General features: G+C 41.1%; 1 protein-coding gene and 1 pseudogene across 2 annotated transcripts in view; both read left to right on the top strand.

Annotated features, from left to right (window-relative positions):
- Nucleotides 1-21,940, top strand: part of PLCB1 (phospholipase C beta 1) — a 645,127-nt gene that overhangs the window by 299,587 nt on the left and 323,600 nt on the right. The window lies entirely within an intron of this gene.
- On the top strand, nt 17,005-18,994 carry LOC142046509 (E3 SUMO-protein ligase ZBED1-like; annotated as a pseudogene).

Genomic DNA, 21,940 nt, shown 5'->3' with positions numbered 1-21,940 from the left:
TATGTTCAGTTTCGGAAAGAGCAGATTAAGCGGGGATACTTGAAAGACTGCCATAAACAAGATAGAGAAAAATTGTTCTCTTGTGTCACAGAGGGCAGGACAAGAGGCAATGGATTCAAACTACAGCAGAGCAGATTTAGATTAAATCTCAGGAAAAAACTTCCTAACAGTAAGAATTGTAGAGCAATGAAAGAGATGCCTCTGGAAGTTGTGGAAGCTCCTTCACTGGAGGTTTTCAACAGGAGGCTGGATAGTCAGTTGTTTAGACAAAACAAATCGTGAATCCTGTCAGAGATTAGAATAGATGACCCTTGTGGTCTGTTCTAACCCTATAGTTCTATGATTCTAAGAGAGTTTGCCAAATTGTACAATATTCTAGTGTCTGGGCTTCAGTTTTAAACTATCCAGCTTCCTTAGCAGCCAATTGATTTGTTTAATTACTTTCCTCCTAGATAGAAATTGTAGTTAAAAGCTTGATAATTCAGTGGTATTATAAAATTATCCTGCTCTATCCTCACATCTTCCATGCTATAAGTTTTGGATTGGTCAACCACCGTTTTGAAGAAAGCTGCATTTAACTCTTCACTGGCGGTTCTAATATTTAATTGGAAAACCCATCAAACTTGCAGCCATTCAACTGCTGGATTTAGGATGAAAAATAAAATATTATCGCCATTTGTGTTATCCAAGCATTATTTTTGGTTGCGTGTCAGTTTTCCAGAGCCATCATTTTCCCCATGACACTGTGTAGACAAAGACTTCTACATGAAAAGTTAAATTGTCAACTGCCTTACCCAGAGCTCAAGTTACTTGACTCTTCTGTTCCTGCTTAGTCTAAGCTATCTTCAAGCAAAGTTCACGCTTGAAATTTAATCTCACTGATCATATCTTAATGACCTACTCATAGCTATAAAGTATGGGATAGCCTTACAAAATCTCAGAAACAAATAAGATATTGAACAACAATAATATTTAGCAGTTATATAGCATGATTATCTATTTAAAATGCTGTACAAAGTATCTAAACTTCACAATACTCGTGTGAGACAAGAAAGTTATATTACCTCCCATTTAAGATGGAGAAACTGAGATTCACAGAATAGTTAAGGGCCAGATTTTCAAGAGGATTTGAGGGATTTATAAGAGCTACAATATGGAGGCCAAGAGTAAAGTTTCCATGACAGATTCACACTTAAAGGAGACAATTTGGCCTTCTTTCTTCATCCTCCCAACTTTTGACTTGCAGCCTTGAATGCCACCTGACATGTTAGTAGGTGGTAAGATTTAAAACAAGAAATGTCACCAGGTCGCACAGCAGGAGTATCAAAAGCATTAAGAGAAATATAATTAGAAAGAAAAGGTTAATATCCATCAAAGAACAACTGGCCTCAGCCTGAAATCTTCGTTTAGCTTCCTTTGACCCCCCTCAGCTGCCCCACAGTGATGGAAAGTTCACCTGGAGGGAATGAACAGTAATGCATGCTACCTGCTACCATGCGACCTCTGACCCGCTTCTTCCTAGCCCCTCCCCCACCTCACTCCATAGAAGCTACTGTGGCCCAATGGCTGAAGTAACCTCCCTAGTTCCTCCTTGAAAAATGTTTGAGAGGGGAGAATGAGAGTATTTGAATAGCTTGCACCCTGCCTCACCTGTTTCTCTTAGTTCCCTGTGATCACGCATCTACCTTGCCCAGCGGAAATGTGTCTTCTCCCGGGGAGCATGAGCGGGCTGGGTCTCGTGCTTTGTGAACACACAGTTGTATCGTAGCTGGTGCTAACTGGAACGTGGTCAACCTCAACTGACCAACCTGGAGATCGAATTACCCACTCAGATCTGTAGCTGGTTCCTCCATTATAAGATCAAGGCAGGATTCTCGAGGCTCAGACATTCAAATTAGCACAAAAAATCATCATTGTTGGGCTGGGAATAAGCATGAGAAATTTCATCCCAATAGATAATTGAAAATAAGAGTTGAGAATGAAAGCGCTGCTCAGTCATAAGCCTTACTAAAAGAGCACTCCAGCAAAAATAAATAAAAACTTCGTAGCCTGTCATGGACAATGTGGAATGCAGAAAGGTAATTATATGAAGGATTATCCTTACTTGAGAGGAATCATTCCAGCAAGGAGCTCTCCACCCAAAGCCAATACAGTTCATGAAATCAATGGGGAATCTTCTTTATATGTCAGTAGAAGCCATATATGAGGCCTGCAAAGTAAAAAGTTTAGCGTGTCCCACACACAGCCCGTGGATGGCTCCCATATTGGTTAGATCCAGACATGATTATGCTTATGTTGTTCAAACCAGATCAAATAAAGCACATTCCAACCACTCTAGCCCTCTTTGAAGCACCAGTGTAATGTGACTACTTTAATTTATTAATGTCAGAATGAAGAGAGGGGCAGGGGCTCAGAGAGTTGAAGGAGGCAGTTGAAGTTAGATGAAAGGCTCTACGTCCCATCTGTTCTGTGAGCAATTTAATGTGTCAAAACCAAATTCATTTTATCATAACAGTTAGATTCACGTTTTTCACACTCTGATAACTTAAATGACTGAACTTCAAAGAGAGTCATCGCTACAGTGCTAAGAGTAAGGATAAAATGTGCTTTGAGTGCTTGCTCACGTCGATTCCATCCTAGGTGTGCGCGTGCCCACGTGCACAGTCATTGGAGACTTTTGCCTTAGCAGTATCCATAGGGCCGCCTGTGGTGCCCTCTGGAGTGCTGCACTCATCTGGCAGTATATCAGGCGCCACTGGCCTTACGCCTTCTCAGTTCCTTCTTGCTGACAACCACAGAAAGGCAGGAAATGGAATGGCAATGAGCAACCTATCTCCAAGAACAATTACGAAAGGTAGGTAACCATTTTTTTTTTTCCAGTTCAAGGGAAAAAGTCTACAAGTGAGCGACACTGGGGTTTCAGAACTGATGTGCAAACTGATTCTTAATTGCACATGCTCTGCTGTAGGGCAGGGAATTATTACAGGTTCTGCCTTAAAATAGATGTTAACGTGTTTTTACAGGCCTCACTGAGAAATAATATTTTCTAGTCTATGAATTTACCATTATGCAAGAAGTGGAAGAAATACTTACAATTACTTAAATAACCAAGGTTATAATGCATGGTTAGATAGACAACACAAGATACGTGGAAAAAAATGGACTTTTTTATATTTATATAACTGAGGAAAACAAGGTACCCTTTTAATCAATAATGCAATGTATCGCTCATTTGTTGCTATTTTTCAGAACCCTTTTTGCCTCACAAGATGTATTTCAAGTCTGCTTGTTTCAGTGACAAAGCGTTTCTTGTAAGCGTTTCTCTCAAGGTTATTGCAACCTTCTGTGTTGGACCTAATTCTTTATTCTCAGCCAGGCAGTCACATTCAATAAAATATGTATAAAGCCAATTGGGTGAATGTTAAATTGAGCAGACGATCATATTAACAAGTAAAACGCTGAGTGTCTGTCTATGGGGTGTTTCCTCTCCTACTGCGTGTTTGGATTTCAGTTCTCTTGTTTGTGTGATCATTCAAATCGAGGGTTAATGATTGCTACACTGGTGTTCTCACATCTCGGTCATATGCTATAATAGTGTTTGAAAGACTAATACATGGAGCTCGTGCCATTGAAGGATAGGGGTTAGGAGGAAGGACTGGACCCTGAAGGCCCCATACACATCACGGCCTCTTGCTGCAGATTTTTTCCCCTTCAGAAGTAATTAACTTCCCTGCCAGAAGAGGCTCTTCCCCTACCATGCTGCTTGTGTATTGCACTGTCTGTAGAATAGAGAGAGACGAAGAAACCAAGCGCAGTGGGGGCTGTTCACTGTGAGGGGTTTAGAAGAAGGAGAGAGAAACTGGGAGGGTGTTGTGGGCCAGTAGATGAAATGCAAAGGAATCCTGGAGAGGGCGAAAGGAGGAATTGGTGGGGAGGAGCAAGGAGGAAAGATAAATATTGAGGGATGAGAGAAATGAATGTATTGTGAGGGAGACATGAGGTGAGCTTAGGTCAGGGTGAAGCCGGGAGAGAGGAGAGGTCCCTAGGTTGGAACACTGGCCTCACACACTCATGATAAAGGAGATGCATGCATTCTGTTGATACCAATGTAATATATGCCATCATGTGCCAGCAATGACCTTCTGCCATTACATTGGCCAAACCGGACAGTCTCTGCGCAAAAACATTAATGGACACAAATCTGACATCAGGAATCATAACACTCAAAGACTAGTAGAAGAACACTTTAACCTGTCTAATCATTCAATGACAGACCTGGGTGTGGCAATTTTGCAACAGAAAAACTTCAAAAACAGATTCCAACAAGAAACTGCTGAGCTAGAATTGATATGGAAACTAGATACAATCAACTTAGGCTGAGCCATTACAAACATTGGATCTATCTCCCCTTGTAAGTATTCTCACACTTCTTATCAAACTGTCTGTACTGGGCTATCCTGATTATCACTTCAAAAGTTTTTTTCTCTGATTTAATTGGCCTCTCAGAGTTGGCAAGACAACTCCCACCTTTTCATGCTCTCTGTATGTGTATATATATCTCCTCAATATATGTTCCATTCTATGCATCCGAAGAAGTGGGCTGTAGCCCACGAAAGATTATGTTCAAATAAATTTGTTAGTCTCTAAGGTGCCACAAGTACTCCTGTTCTTTTTGCGGATACAGACTAACACGGCTGCTACTCTGAAATCTGTTAGTACTGTATCTGTAATTAAGCTGAGTAAACTAGAGGTGCTTTCGTGTTCCTCCAGGAAGATCCTACTGTGACAGGGACAGTCGCCTCTCGTGAGTGCCTCCTGTCGACCAGGTCTGATGCCGCAATGTTTTTTCCCTTGGCACCCCCTGTAGGTTGTCAGCCTCACTAGGTGGCTCTCCAATAGCTCAGCCCTCTCGCTAAGTCATAGCATCAGAAATGATGAATGAATCCCTTCCAGAGTAATGAGTTCAACACACAGTCTGCCCTTATTAGGGTCATCAGCACTGTCTCTGCGCCCTTTACATCTAGTCCCTTTCTCAACCCTTTAGTAAAAAAATCCAACTGGAACTCCTGGTCTACCCTGACCAGGGTCTTTAGCCCTGCCTCTGGGCCCCTTCAAGTCCTGCCCTTCACTTGGGCTTCTCAACAGAGCTTTCTCAGGGTGTAGGCCACTTCACTAGTGGCCTGTGGAGGAACGTGGGCCCACCCACGATTCCAAGTCCCAACCCAGGACCCTGTGAACAACAGCCACGTACTGCTTCCCTTAATAGTTGCTGCTGCATTCTCTGGGCTGTTTCCCACTTGGTCCCATCACCTTACAGTTACAGTCCTTGGGTTCTCTCCATCTGTTCCCTGTTTGAGCAAGGTCTCTCCCAAGGCTCTTTACCTAGACAGTTGCTCTGTCTTCCAGCCTGTTGTCACTCTTTTGGTCCCAGCCAGCAACTGACCAGCTCAGTCCTTGCTGCTCCTTTTATCTGAGCCTGCTGCACTCTGATTGGCTGCTCCCCTTCAGCCTTTCTAGGCGGGCCTGGAGGACCCACCTTCACTGCTCCTCTCCTGGGGCTGGATGTGGTAAAACCCAAGGCCTCGAGCAGGGGACCACTAAAGGCCTGATATAGCCTGTCACACCCGTTTATCAGTATTAGGGTGCAGTTTAGGGTTGCCAATGTTGGTGGCCATATTCCTGGAGATTTCATCCCATGACATAATCTTTAATTAAAGATTAATCTTTAATTTCTGGAGACTCCAGGACAATCCTAGAGGCTTGGCAACCTTAGTGCAGTTTCTTTCTGTAGGCAGTAGAAAGCTGGTGTGTGGGTGGGTGTAACATACATTTGGTTTCATAGAAGATACAGTATCTCCTGCCTTACCCTCTCCAATCTCAGGACACTGTTTTTGACTCCCAGAATGAATGCAATTATAAAATTATAGACTTCTGGCTATCTGTGGCTTTTGACAGATTTTTCCAGGGCACTTGATGTGCCCTTTCAGCTCCAATAGGATAATCCCCAGTAAGCAGGTTAAGTACTTCTCCTACGTAATATCTTTTATGATGGATTCTCTCTTTAAATGTGGATAGAGTGGGAAGCAGAAGGATGTTCTAACTTTGTCGCTCCTAAGACCTACTAAAATAGTTCCTTAGATTTTTCAGGCAGCAAACATCAGGGATTGTAAAATTGTCTATTTACACACACTACTTTCTTTCATATATTTATTCTTAGCCTGACATGATTTACAAAGAAATGATTGTTTTCCTTTGAATATGTTTAGGCAACTACCATACTGGATGGTTGTCAGCATGCTAATATTTTCAAACTCTTTCAAGGGCAGTTGAGTAGAAAATGACATAGAATGTATCACAATAAAAAGTAGGATATTAACTTTAAAACAATTATCCTAATATTCTGTGGGACGGATTGTCAGATGGTGCAAAGCAACATGGCATGATGCAAAGCAGTGACACTACATTGATTTACGGCAGTTGAGGAATTGTGTGTGTGTGTGTGTGCGCGCATGCATTTTTCTATACACAGACTTTATATCTGGTGTGTATCAGATATGTTTAGTATTACTGGTGTGCATATCTACATATAAATATAAAATTAGCTTAGATTATTTATTTTAAATATGCTGTTTGTAGTTATAATTGCTGTAATATATTTGGGGGGGAAGTTGATAAAATTCAAATACTTTCTTTTTTCTAGGGAAGAGTTCCATTTTAAACAGCTGTTAATAATATAAGCATGGATGCGGTGCACTTAAAATATGAAAGGCATAACCTCTTAGGGACTGTGTAATGGTGCGTAGACTCACCGCTGTGGCACCTCCTGCTGGTCATCTTGGGGAATTAGCTTCCAGCCTCCAGAGCGCCCTCTGTCAGCCGGTGTCTCACTTTGCCACTGGCCCCTGTGTCCCTCCCTTTCGTTGAGTGCAGCCCCCTGGCAGTACCCCTGCTGTTTCTCTGGGTCTCCCCACTCAGGGGAACCCCCACCCACTACCCCCACCTCGCCTCAGTCGTAGGCTACTCCCAGTCACCAACTTGCCCCCGCACTCTGGGACAGACTGCAGTGTAAGCCACTCATCATAGACAAGGTTGGACCTGTTGCCTCTACCTATTGCTGTTCTGCCCCTTTGCAACCCCAGTACTTGTCTTAGACCCTATGCTAGGCCCACAGCCTGGGGGTTTTCCAGGCTGGAGCTCCTCAGCTTCTCTAGCCTTCCCCCAGCCCTGCTCCACTCCCAGTACCCTGCTTAGCTCCCTAGCAGCCAGGCCCTTCTCTCTCTACAAGCAGAGAGAGAGTGTTTGGGCTTCTGGCTCGCAGCCTCTTATAGGGACCAGCTGGGCCTAATTGGGGCGTGGCCTCAGCTGTTCCTGCCTACCCCAATCAGCCCAGGCTTTGCTTCACAGCCTCAGCCCTCTCCCAGGGCTGGCTTTATCCCTTCCAGGGCTGGAGCGGGTGACCATCCCACTACAGACAGATTTTCAAAACTGCTTAGAGCCAGATTTTCAGATGTCCAGCACCGAAAACTGGAGTCATATTTTCAAAAGTGCTTATCACCCAGCCACTCCCATTCTAATGTTTATAGCCAGGTTTTCAAATGAGTTCAGTATAAAACAACATGCTGAGCACTGTTGAAATTCTGCCAAGTTATTTTAGTACCGAAATGGGAGCTGAGCTCACCTGAAAATACAACCTTAATGTACTGTATTCTTAGGCTATTATATCTACTTAATGAACAGAGATAACTTGGGCAATCTCCTTCTGTGATTCAGGCTATGTCTACATGACGGACGTTACCTGTACCGCTTCAGCTGTAAGGTCTCCTGTGTAGCTGCTCTATGCCAGAGGGAGAGAGCTCTCCTGCCAGCATAATTAAACTACCCCCAATGCAGGTACTTTGGCGGTCAGGGAGGTGTTTTTTTCACACCCCTGACTGACAAAAGTGCTAGTGTAGGGATAGCCCAAGTACTCACCAACATCAGTAAAGGTGGCACAATGTAACCCACAGAATGTAGCTTATTGCTATAGTCCAAATATAGGTTCCCATTCAAACTCTAAGCAAATTGGCCTTCTATAGGAGAGCTACAGTGGTTGCTATTAAAACGTCATCATATCCTAATTGGCTACAGCTTCCAAGTGCAAGTCTCTGAGCAACATCCGCATGAATGGATCACTGGATAACCTGTCAATTGAAAAATGTAATGGTATTAGGAATTATGCCTTTAAAACACTTATTAAATATGGATATAATATAATTTTGTTTTTTATACCATGGAAGTGCAAAAAAAACCCCAACCTTTTAAGTTCTTATATTGCAATTTATGCTGCATGGACAGACTGCTGCACCCAGATATTGTAAACTGTTGGGTTGGAGACAAAATCTCATTTTTTCACTTTGCTAATGCAGTTGTAACCTGTACTTTTTTTTCTTTTTCCATTCATTCAGTATTACTACTCCTTTTCTTTAAAATTCGGATTGCACACTTTTTGATTTTGTGGGTGTTAATTTCTGACTATTTATGTGTTCTGTTGCATTTTCCCTAAATTTCTAATTCCACTTGCTTTAATCAAATAATTTATAGAAGTCAGCATTTGCTGTAATTGGGAGGACATTGTTATTCATGTTTGACAAATATTCACTTTTTAATAGCAACTACTTGGACATGAATTGTATACTGTTAACTAGCAACAAGTGTGGAATAGAATTTTCAATAAAAATTCCTGTTATTCCCTAATCATTTGATTGTCCTCTGATGGTGTTGTAACATCTGTTTCAATAAGGATTATGCACGCCCAAATCTGGAGGAACATGTGGTCACAAAGAAGATCCCAGTTCTAACTGTTACATATGTATATTCCTCTAAGAAAAGGAAGGAAATGTGGATAAATAATGAACTTTTATATCTAGAAAGGAGCAATACATTTTTGTCAAAGTATGAAGTGGTTATGTGTCTACTTAATATACTAGTCTGTATATAATGTGCATATTTGCAACGATTGATTGAACCATGCCTCTCTTTCTTCAGGACAATCATCATGACATAAAGAAATAGGCCAAATTCACACCTTTTGTAACTTACTCAAGTTCAGTGAATTTCAGTGGAGTTACCCCAAGGATGAATTTTAACCATTATATTCTTTTTTACCATACTCCTCATGCTTTTCTTTCTGCTTCTAGCTGCATAGTACTGGTAGTTTTGTGGAACTGTTGATATGTAATCCCCTATAGTTTGATTGGCATCTTCATCTGTTAATGGTGCATGTTAGATTTTGAAGTGCTGTAATCAGCTGAGTGCCACCTGCATATAACATCAGATTGCTTTAATGTTTATCAAGTCAGCTATTTTTACGTACAAATCCTAAATAAAAAGAGGAAAAGATACACTATTTATAGGCATATAGATATCTCCATTAAAGAAATGGAAAGGACCTGTAATTATAACAACGCAGTTTGACGTTATAAAAGTAACATTTAGCCATTGCTATAAAATCAGTTGCACTAGTAGCAAGCTGATATATCACATTGGCATTCTTGTTAGACTTATTAAATACAACCAGTATAGATTCTTTTCTATTTAAAAACTGATCATGTATAACATTTTGTTGCTAGGCACCTGCTTGGCCAACCGGTGGTTTCTAGGCATGCTGTTACTTTGACTGTAACCCCTGCAATGCCTACAAGTGATTCTGTTCATGCAAGCTCTACTTTACCCTTTTCAAACACATTGTGGCCATTGTAAAGGACGATCCCACTACTTATAATGCTTGAGTTCTCCTGTGGCCTTTGTAGGGCTAATGGTGGAATAAAGGGTCTTGTCAGATTTTTTTTTAACTTTTTAAATGCTATAAAAAGTGTATACTCATGTTGACATGATGTGTCAAGTCACCTGAAATGTTTTGTGAAACTTCAATGGAATATTCAGATATTTAGTGGCTGCCTTTTGAGCTGTATAAATACCACGTTTCTGGTCAAATGGCGAATGTTTACAAGGCACCAAAGTGGTCAAAGGCACACTATCCACATTCGATTCTGCCATGAAGCAATACTGTTGTTACTCTTCTTGACCCAAGCAGTTAGCCAAATTCAGGGTATTACAGGTTGTTCCAGCTAGGAGGGAAAACTGATGGTACAGCCAGGTATAAAAATTGTGAATGCAGGTGGACCAAGGGTGAAAATCCTCGCTCCACTGAAATCAATTGCTAATCTCCCATGGACTTCAGTTGGGATTTCACCCACAATTTCACCCTAAAAGTCTACTTAACTCTTCCTTCCATTTACCTAGATGAAGTCAGGTTTGCAAATAGACACAGTGCAGTCTTTCTTACCTGCATGCTTTACAAGCTTAGTCGAAATCTACTTTGCATGGCATACAATATATACTTTAATACATGGGCACAATAGAATGAGTTTAGAAGGGATAAGAGCCTTTGTCTGGAATTGTCTAGCTTTTGTAGTTTAAATAAAATCTATGTAATAGTATAGTATTTTTAAGGGACCCTTACTGTTAAGTATATTGTAGTTAGATTGAGGCTTTGAGCCTATATATTCAAAAGATGATATTCTGATTTAAAATAAATAAAAAAGTTTGACTGCTGAACGTTCTGTTTCTGTCTAAAAATTTTAGAGAGGCTCTGAACAAGAAAGTTTGTTTTTTTAGTAGGTAGTCTCCTGGACCCTGCTCCAAAGACATGTTTTGAGTGCATATCTCAGCAGTGATCAAAGGAAGTCTTGTCAGTTTCTGCTAACAGCTGTGCTCCACACAGGTTAGGGAATTCTTCTCTTCCTATTTGAAAGAACATAAAGGGCTACTTTTACAAAAGACATTAGAACTGTTGCCTGGAATTTTTTTTTTAATTGGGGATGGATCAAGAAATGTCAAAGCATCCAACCCTGCAGCCTTTACGCATGTGAGGTATCCATTCCTTTTACAGTCAAATTGATATTCTCTGGAGGGATAATGCTTTTCTCAGACATATATGCCAACTACGGTTTTGGAACCTGATCCTCAACTTGTGTAAATCTGTTAAAATAAAAAAACCTACACCATTTACAGGGAATGTGTTAGTGATTTGTCTTTCTACAGGCTTCTTGTCACTGCAGTTTACTCAAGTTATAACTTGAGTGTTGCCCCTAACTCAAGTCCAGTCCCTTCACTCACATGTGATGGTGCTTTCAACTCAAGTTGGCTGGCTCATTGGGGGTACAGGATCAGCTCAAATTAGCACAACTTGTTAGCTCCTAACATAATTGTTCTGTGCAGCTCGAGTGTTGTTTTGCAGTACATTGCTCTTGAGCTCGGCTAACTCGAGAAGAGTTCTCATGCTATTTACACTTGCGTTAACTCAGTAGTGAAGATATAATCTCAGAACCCGTATATTCATAATGCTTTTCCTTGTTCATCTGCAGAAGAGCAAAAATTATACAACATAAAATTAAATTAAAAAAAAAGACCCAGCAGGAAACTGTGAGCTGCTCTATGACATTCTACTGTATACTAGTTAGCTACGCTAGCTGCTCTGATCATTAGGAGAAATCTCATTGATCCTCTCCTTGGAATATGCTATTGGATTTAGAAAAGCATGAGTATGTATGTGAAAAGGAGGAGAAACCAGGGTTGTTGGGTTGTTGTTTTTTTTCCAAAGAACCTTGCGCTGTTTCAGTTAGTCTTCTGAGCTATTTCCACCTTTAAAGCATGACTACACCTAGCAATAATTTAAGACTAATATTGCAGTAATGACTGCACATGCTGCAGACAATGGACACAATTACTAGAAAAATCGTTTGCATGTGAGCTAGGACTACAGCCATAGACTTTCAGCATGAAAAGCAAACAGTTCTGTCACATGAGGTAGAGGAGAACTTTTAGCGGGTAGTATTTGCATGTTCTCCTAGCCACTTAGCAAGCCAGCTACTAGAAACAGATACAAACAGGGCCACCAGACAGCAAGTTGAAAAATCGAGGCAGGGGGTGTGGGGTAATAGGAGCCTATATAAGAAAAAGACCCAAAAATCAGGCCTGTCCCTATAAAATTGGGACATCTGGTCACCCTAGATACAATCCCATACACATTACATACTCTGAGGAACTACCAGATGTGGTATGGAATATTTCTAAAGGCGTTGTTATGTATTTACAATTATAGAAAGATAAGGCATGCAGTTTAGAATAGTAGATGGGCACAGGCGATAGCGGGTGCTGTTTTGCTGTTAATGGAGAATAGTACTGCATGGGTCCATCGCTTTCACTGATCCACTTAATCCCCCAGAGATCCAGGCTAACTGACTCTACGACATATCAAAGGTATAATTCATAGTGGATATATATGCATGACTCTAGCTCTTCTCTTTTGGTCTGGGTTATTTCAGATCCATTGCTCACAGATTACTTCTACAGTCCATTCAGTGGTAAGTGCCAGTCATAGATTAGGTGATTATCATAGTGGCATGTAACACATTGTTATACTTTATTCTCACGGTTTCTAAATGAAACAGGTTAAGTACATTTTGAGTAGCACCCAAACTGATGCTAAGATACAATTCTTCTAGCAGTACATACGTTATGACTGGTTACAGGGCATGAAGAATAACCTGCTTTTAGACTTGTATTTACTACATTTTCATAAGACTATAGAGACAGTAATGTCATCTACAGTGGAACAGAGGGAAGGATGAGGAGGTTTCAGCTCTCTATACGAGGCGGATTCTGATGAATATGCTTCACAGCTGCTTGTAATTTTCACTCCAAGAAGAGTCAGTAATCTGACTAAAATGAGCACGTCTAATGGTGGGAGTACTGTCATTAGAAATATGGCTCAGCTACTTGGTGAGGAGCTCAGATAGCTAACTGGCATGAATGATCAGGCTTAAATGTTTTGCTTCCCACTTTAGACTCCAGTGCGAATAGATAGACTAAGATTAATAAACCACTTATCTCTCTCCATCCCCAATATAGCCATGTGCCCACTGTGATTCTTTCTTATGCATCCAGGGATGTTATCCATTAACTAGCCTGGGGATTGCTCCTTCCCCCACATCTCTGTAGAGACACCTATACATTGGTCCATGCACACCTTGCATCCCTGAGACCGGGCTGACTGAGCACGTTTGAATAAGAACATCCTAAGAGCTTGTCAGTGATGTGACTTAACTAACCAGGGGGATCTCTGTCAAACAACACAAACCATGCCCTGTTCAAGGAAGACTTTAGCACGCTGCTTACAGCAGTGCTCCTGAGTCCATGGCAGTTCAAAGAGCAAGGGCAGAGACAGAATGTAGATGAGTCTCCCATAAAGCAGCGCAGATGGGTCTCCCATAAAGCTGGGTTGCCGTTTTTGTTGGGGTTTATCATGAGTCTTACATTAAAGTCTAGCTTGTGTGCCTCTCTTAGCAGCACCGAGAGAGAGGAAGTAGCTCCAGAGCTGGTAAAGCCAAGTGAAAATGGAACTTGCATTTATTCACGGTGGGGTAGTTAGTCTTAGCCCTTGCATGGTTGTCTGCAGAAGTAAGTCCAACCACCTTTTGCTGCCCTCTCTTCTCAGACTGTGACTCTGGCTGTGGGAGGGAAAGTGGGTGGGGCTTACTTGCTACTCCCTGCTATGAGAGAGCAGGTCGGGAGTGGATAGAGCTCTGCCTCTGTTTGTTACAGGGAGGAATGAGCAGCTTCATGAAAACAAGTGAAGTAACTTATTTCCCTCTCTCTCCCAAGGGCAGCAGGGAGGAACGGTGAGTCTACATGCATCCGCTGGTCTACTCTGCGCATTGCCCTTTACTCAGGGCAAGTTGAAACTAGAGCTGGTTGAAAAATGGAAATCTCTTCCCAGGGAATTTTTGCAAAAAAAAAAAAAAAGTCATCCTGAACTATAAAATTTATCACTTTCACTGGAAGGGAGAACTGAAATGGAACTTCTCAGCTTCCAAGCAGCCCACCTGGAAGACTCTTGTCAATGTCACTTTCTAAGTGACATTGTCAAGTGCCTTTAGCCCAGCTTTTGGAGAGGCAGAGAGTGGGGGTGCTCTGACTCTCTTTCCATTCCGCCCCTCCCCCCACAACATCTTTATGACCAGAGATTCAGATGCTCATTTTGCTTTCCCACAGCTTCAGGAGCCAGTGAGGCAGAGAACTGGGGTGCTCATACCCTCTGGCCCCCAGAATGGAGTGACAGGGGGAGGCAGAAAGGCAGAGTCAGGATGCTCAGCCTTGGCAGCCCCTTTGAAATGCTTTTGTCAATTTTACTTTCGGCCCAGAAGAGCCTTCCTGGCACGGAGTCAGCAAGCCATCACCTGGATTTTCCCAATAGAATGTTTTTTGTTTTTTTGTTTTTTGTGCAATACTGATGTTTTCATGAAGAATGGTTTGGTTTTGCAAGTAAGAACATTTTTCATTGGAAAATCATTCTGATGAAAAATTTCCAACCAGCTCTAGTTGCAGCCTTACCATCTTGGTTGGAACAGTTCGAGGTATAGCTAATCAAGTGTCTGATATAGCTACACAAAATGATGCAGACGACAATAGTCAGGCTACTTTCCTGGATTATCTTTCTTTGTGTCTATGTCAGAGAAGAACAGATGTAACCACTCTATTGTCCTGGTTATCTGTATTCTGTGTATATAGGCTGTGCACATTCACTACTAAAAATAAAACAGTCATCACAACTGGCAGTAACTGGCACCTTTGTCTGGACCGTCTATTGAGAGGCACCTGTGTAACTCAGTTTAGCCTGGGGTTCACTTGAAGCAGGGTCTTAGGGGCAAAAACACACAGAAGTAAATTGCAGTAAATTAAAATACTCCTATTTCTTTGTGAATGCACTTCTTTGACTCATTAATCTTGAAACTTGTTGAAAGGGTTTTTCCTTTACAACATAAAATGTATGTGTGAGAGCACCAGTCAAAGTGCTGAATTTTCTAGTCTTCTTCTAAAGTAGAGCCATATGGCTTACACTTTCAAAACCTGCTTCCGATTGTGGGAACAATTAATTAGGCTTTTTAATTGCACCCACTGGATGTGTTTACACAGGGTTATTTTACCTCACATTAACTGATTGTCAGTTAACTCAAGGTAGTTAACCACTGGGTAAAGGCAAATATGGACTCTCAGTAAGGCCTTGTGTTCACTAGGAAAAATGGTGTGTTCTTCACTTGAGGTAAAACCCTAGTGAAGACAAGGCAAACTGTTGATTTAATATGAGTTAGTAGGTCGAGGTAAACCCTAGGCTCCTCCCTCATGTTTAAATTGACCAGCTAACACTGTGTGAAAATTGCAAGCTTCCTTGTCTTCACTGGGATGTTGCTTCATGCTGGTTACTTTGTGTTAGTTAACTGGAGATAAGAACCTTCTTTCTTAGGGCACGGCTACACTTGCAGATGTAGAGCGCTTTGAGTTAAACCAGCCTTCGTAGAGCGCAGTAGGGAAAGCGCTGTAGTCTGTCCACACTGACAGCTGCCAGTGCACTGGCATGGCCACATTAGCAGCTCTTGCAAAGGCACAGAGAGCAGTGCATTGTGGTAGCTGTCCCAGCATGGGAGGGTGGGTGGGCTGGAGTGTGACAAGGAGTGTGTTGTGTGTATGTGTGGGGAGAGAGAGTGGGTTTTGGGGTGGCTGAGAGCATGTCAGCATACTGTCTTGTAAGTTGAGACAGCAGCAGACCTCTCCCCACCCACCGCCTCTCTCTCTCACACACTGCATTCCACAGTAATGGTTGCTTTGTTTCGGAGCAGATACGCAGCCGGCTGTCAGAACGGAACTTTCAAAGGGCATATCCAAAACAATGATAAGAGTGGCCAGTGGCCACTTGACTTAAGGAGATTATGGGACATTTCCGGAGGCTGATCAGAGCACAGTAATGCAACACCTTGTTCACACTGGCGCCATGGCGCTCCAGCGGGGCACAGCAAACATTATTCTACTTGCTGAGGTGGAGAACTGGGAGTGCTCTAGCCATGGAGTCAGCGCGCTCTACGTGCCTTGCCAGTCTGGATGGGGTATGAGCTAGTGTGCCCTTTTAAGAGCTGTGAGTCATTTGAATGCGCTCAGGGTAGACAGAATCTTCAGGGAATTTACCTTCTAAAACAGAGGAAACCTTTAGTGAGTATGTGCCCACTGAATTTTTTCAAAGGCTTATCACCTGGCCACAGTATTCGGTTGGATTTTCATAGGAATAGCAAAAGGCACATACCTGACACAAAGGCCACCCCCTGCCAAATTTCAAGTCCTGGTTCCTAATCATAGGGGCGCCAGAGCTTCCCAAAGAAAAGATAATCTGAATATTTTAACCTGGGCAAAACAATATATTTTTCCTTTGCCTCATTCTTGGAAACAGATGAACCATTTTGGCTGGAATGAAAAATAAAGGAAAAAAAATCAGCTTGAGGAAGACACGTGCTATGTAAAAATTCAGCCCAAATAGTTAAGGTTTGGCAAAGTTATAAGCAATTAGAAACAGCATCTTATAGTGGGAAATGTCAGGCAACTTTAATTATTGGTGGTACTACCAACCTCACGTATAATTACAAATTAGGGTTGTCAATTAATTGCACTTAAGTCAAGCGATAAACGCAAAACAAATGAACTAGATTTTAAAAAATAGTGATTTACAGCAGTTAAACAATAATAGAATATCAATTTAAATTTATTTTAAATATTTTTGCTTGTTTTTCTGCATTTTCAAAAGCACTGATTTCAGGTACAACATGGAATACAAATTGTACAGTGCTTATTTTATATTATTTTTATTACAAATATTTCACTGTACAAAAGCTAAACAAAAGAAATATTTTTTCAGTTCATCTCATACAAGAACTGTAATGCAATCTCTTTATTGTGAAAGTAAGTGCAACTTACAAATGTAGAATTATTTTGTTAGGGCTGTCAATCACAGTTAACGCAAGCGATTAATGCAAAATTAACACTTCTTTTTAAACAAACATTAATCGCACATCTCTGCTTTGACCCTTTTCACTTACTGTACTTCGTCACTTGGCGGACATTGGCACAGTTCTGCTGTGTTCTCATGATCTGGAGTGATTAAATATCGGAAAAAGTTAATGGAGCAAAGCAGCAAAAGTTTAGTTCTTTTGAATCGGAACTCTATTTTTAAAAAACTTCCAGATGGTTCTCTGGATAAAGTGATGGTTATCTTTAGCTATTGCAAGGCTGAGTTCCAATACCATCGAAGTACTTCAAATCTGCAATACCACCTAGGCGCTAAACATGTGCTTTTGCTTCTAGTTCTTGTGCTCCAGATACCCTGTGGCAGCAAATGAATCCTACCAGTCGCGACAGAGTATGCTTACAGAGTTTCAGGATTGCTACAAGCCCATGGATCAAACAGAGTACAACAGTTTAACCAGTGCTATTGAAAATGGATAACTATGACTGCAGACCGCTCAATGTTGTAAACAACAGAAGGCTGAGAAATGTTGTTCAAATTGCATCTTTCAATCAGCCATACACCTTGCCCTCCCGAGGAACCATTTCATCAGGAATACATGACCTATATAACAATGAGCAGACTACAAAGCTGGAGCTTCTGAAAAATGCACTCGCTGTTGCTTTGACTGGTGATTACTGGACATCCTTGAGCAATCACAGCTGTCTTCGAGTCACGACGCACCTGATTGAAGCTGCATGGACACTGCAATTGTTTGCTTTAATGATAACACATACTGAAGAGAGACATTATGCTGAAGCATGCACAGAGCATTTCTTGGATGTTGCAAAAGAATGGAATATTCAAGGAAAGGTAACAACAGTAAGTAGTGACAGTGCATGTGAAATGATAGCAGCAGACAGCCGTTTGCCTTTTGAACACATGACAGGCATCACTCACAGTCTGCAGCCAATCCATCACAGTAGCACTCAGTGATGGTGGTTTTGAAAATGTGCTGGCAAAATGTAGAAAACTTGTGGGCCAATTCAAACACAGTCCAGCTAACAGTACAGAGTTAGGAATAACACAAGCTGCAAATGGATCGAACAAGATGTGAAGATATTACAACCAGATGGAACTCCACATCGGGTGTGGTTCAGCACCTGCTTCTCAGTAAAGCCACTATCGCAGCCACATTAGCTCTTCAAAAGCACAATCTATCAGTGCTGACAAGTAGGATTTTAAAAACTGCAAAAGCTAGAAACAGTACTGGAGTCCTGCAGGTTTGTGACTGAACTCCTTGGGTAGAACTGTATGTCTCCTGCTCCATGGTTATACTCACATTCTGCAATATATCTCATATTCTGGAAGTCTCAGATGACGACTCAGCATACGTTGTTCGATTTAAGAACACTTTCACTGCAGATTTGTCAAAATGCAAAGGAGGTACCGATGTGAAATTTCTAAAGAGAGATACAGCACTCAACCCAAGATTTAAGAATCTGAAGTGCCTGCCAAAATCTGAGAGAGACGAGGTTTGGAACATGCTGTCAGACGTCTTTAAAGATCAACATTCCGATTTGGAAACTACAGAACCCAAACCACCAACAAAGAAAATCAACCTTCTGCAGGTGGCATCTGACTCAGATGATGAAAATGAACGTGCATCAGTCTGCACTGCTTTGCAGTGATCATCATCGAACAGAACCTGTCATCAGCATGGAAGAATGCAAGTAACACAGAACAGGAGACATACAGTTCTCCCTCAAGGAGTTCATTCACAAATTTCATTAATGCATGATTTTTTTAATGAGTGTCATCAGCATGGAAGCATGTCCTCTGGAATGGTGGTCGAAACATGTTGGGACATATGAATATTTAGCATATCTGGCACGTAAATACCTTGCAATGCCAGCTACAGCAGTGCCATACGAACACCCGTTTTCACTTTCAGGTGACATAAATAAGAAGTGGGGAGCATTATCTCCCGTAAATGTAAACAAACTTGTTTGTCTTAGCGACTGGCTGCACAAAATGTAGGACTGAGTGGACTGGTAGACTCTAAAGTTTTACATTGTTTTATTTTTGAGTGCAGTTATGTAAAAAAAAATCTACATTTGTAAGTTGCACTTTCACAATAAAGCGATTGCTCTACAGTACTTGTATGAGGGGAGTTGAAAAATACTATTTCTTTTACTTTTCTTTTTTATAGTGCAAATATTTATAATAAATTATAATATAAAGTGGGCACTGTACACTTCTTATTCTGTGTTGCAACTGAAATCAATATATTTGAAAATATAGAAAACATTCAAAAATATTTAAATAAATGGTATTATATTATTGTTTAACAGTGTGATTAAAACTGTGATTAGTCATGATTACCGTATATATTCGTTCATAACCTGAATATTTTTGGTAAAAGAGTGACACATCAAAGAACAGAGGTCGGCTTATAAACGAGTCTACACCAAAATTTGATAATTTTAAACTCTATGGAATCATTGAATTGAATAACTAATACATTGTTGTTTTGTTTACCCTGAGTGTTCAGACATGGAGCCGCTCAGCTCCCACGTGCCACTTCTTACAGCTTCCATTGTCTGGGAACGGCAAACCGCGGCCACTGGGAGCTAAGGGGCTCCGTACCTGTGAATGCTCCAGGTAAACAAAATGTCCAGGCCTGCTAAAGACTTACCGTAACGGGTCAGGAGCCAAAGTTTGCCAGCCCCTGAAATATAGGGTCGGCTTAAAAAAGGGTCATACAGTTTTTACTATTTTTACCTAACCATCTTGGGGGGTTGGCTTATAAATGAATGGGCTAACAGTATTTTTTTAATCATGATTATTTTTGTAATTGTTTGAAAGCCCCATTACAAATGTTTTTAGTCTGGAGCAGACATTTGGGGAGCATCCAGACTAGCCCTTACAAAAGATTTAACTACTTCGAGTTAATTTTCAATGAGTTAATAAGTGGTAAAATACCTCTAGTGAAGAGAAGCCCGTTGAAGAGGTTACTACTCTTATCACAGCCTCAGATTTTATAGGCCAAAATCTATGGGTATAACTGTGGGCACAATTAATTCCATTCGTGTTAAATTGTGGGTGCAAAATTGCAACAGTACTGGAAGGTGGACTGAGGTCCTGATATTTAGGTGGGCCACAAACCTGCCTTCAATATTACGGTAGAAAATTTCATCTCAAAATTAAATGTAGTATCCAGATGCAATTAGATACTTAAGTTTCAAAATGGGTGCAGTTCTGGGGCCAACTGCCTACAATATTCAAGAATGTTTCAAAAATTCAGGCCTAAATGTGTCTTGCCTTCCAGAAATTAAGCAGCTGGAGTTTCTCCCACTTCTCTATTCTGTGTTTTAAAACTTATCATTTAACATTTTTATTGGTTTAAAAACATGACCGAGATAATAGTACTGTGAAGAGACCATTGTGTCTCTGTTCATCTGTCCCCCAGGGTTCAGACCCTTGAACTATCAGTCCTGCAAGTTGCTGAGAGATCTATTTATACCCAGCATTTTGAATTCAGGTTCCTTGGGGAAAAGATTTTTGTGCAGAGCAGAGGTAAGGGTACTTTTTTATCTGCTACGTAATGTCTTCCTCCTACCTTCATTTCTGTTACAACCTCTTCTCTCTGACAGACAAAACCTTGTTGAAGCTCAAGCTCACGCAGCGTTGGTTAAGACTCCCACTCCTTCTAAACTTAGAATAACGTTTACTACTTAAAAAAAAAGAGACATCTATTGTTAAAGCACTCAGCAGCCCTTCCTGGCAAGTTTAAGGTGCTTGGTTCCTACAGAAAATGTTTCTCTCAAACAAAATTTTAAAGCATGTTTTGGTTCATATTGGTCCCAGAGCTGTAAATCGGAATTATCTAGAATTGTTTCAAGAAATGATTCTCTTTGGCTGGCCATGGAAGATTTGATCAGTCGCTGTAGAAATATGGCTAACCTGCTAAAATAGATGATGCCTTCTTCTATTCACACTACTGCCTTAGGGTTCACTATTCACCCTACTGCTTTAGGGTTTACCCTTCCCTCATTCAAATCCCACTGTCTGACCTATCTCTGCTGTTACACCCACCCAAAATGCGTCAGCCAAAACAGTTGTCTTTCCGGTTCTACGCTATTTATTTTGTTTCTCTGTACTTATTTAAAAAATTCCAGCGTACAAGACTTTGCTGAGCAATTACATAAACTTGTTACTGTGTCTGCTGTCTCTCCTCCTGGAACCACAACGGTCTCTTTCATTGCCCGTTCATTGCATTGTGTAAAATTTAGTCCCATTCCTGCAGTGAGTGCTGTATGGGCACAGGTGCCTTTCCAAGTGTTGTTCATTGCAGGAATTGAGGGTTTAGATTGCAAGTTTTTTGGGTCAGGGACAGCATGCTGTTCATTTGTTCTGCAAGATGCCTAGCATGCTTGTGAGTTCTGTAAAATAATCATAAAAAATTAGACTTGAGTCCATATTATGGTTTCGGTCATGCATACAGAATTCTCATCAAAACCTTATGTGCATGGAATTCTCACTAAGGCAATTGTAGCTGGATACACATGTGGTTCTGAATCCAGAATATAATTCAGATAATATTAGCACCAACTGTTTCCCCATCAGATAATGAATTTGAACTTTCAATTTTGGCAAACATTGTAAGAATCATGAAATATATGTATGTATTTACTTGGAATGGGGCACTGAAATTCCTTATAGTGGTTCAGTGAAGCTTTGTGTCATATATATTTCATGCATTTCTTTAGAAGTATTGCACTGGTCAAAAAGTCAAAGAAAGTTTAGGCAGATAAAGGAAAAGAACTTGGGTGCATACTAGCTGTTTGTCTTACTAGATGTTGTCGTAGCTTCCTACTCAGATTTGAACCTTAGCGTTCATAAAATGAGAAGCTAGCATGAACACTCTAAGCTTAATTACCAGCTTAGATCTGATATCGCTGCCACCAGCCAAGGATTCTAGGGCTTGGCTCCCTCTGGTCTCCCAAAACCTTCTCTGGGGGACCCCAAGACTCAGAAGCCCTGAGTCTTACCACAAAGGGAAATAACCCC

Source organism: Chelonoidis abingdonii, chromosome 3 (genome assembly GCF_003597395.2).
Source record: "Chelonoidis abingdonii isolate Lonesome George chromosome 3, CheloAbing_2.0, whole genome shotgun sequence".
In the NCBI taxonomy this organism is placed as follows: Eukaryota; Metazoa; Chordata; order Testudines; family Testudinidae; genus Chelonoidis; species Chelonoidis abingdonii.
Note: the sequence above shows the minus strand (reverse complement) of the source record. Positions and strands in the feature narration are given on the sequence as shown.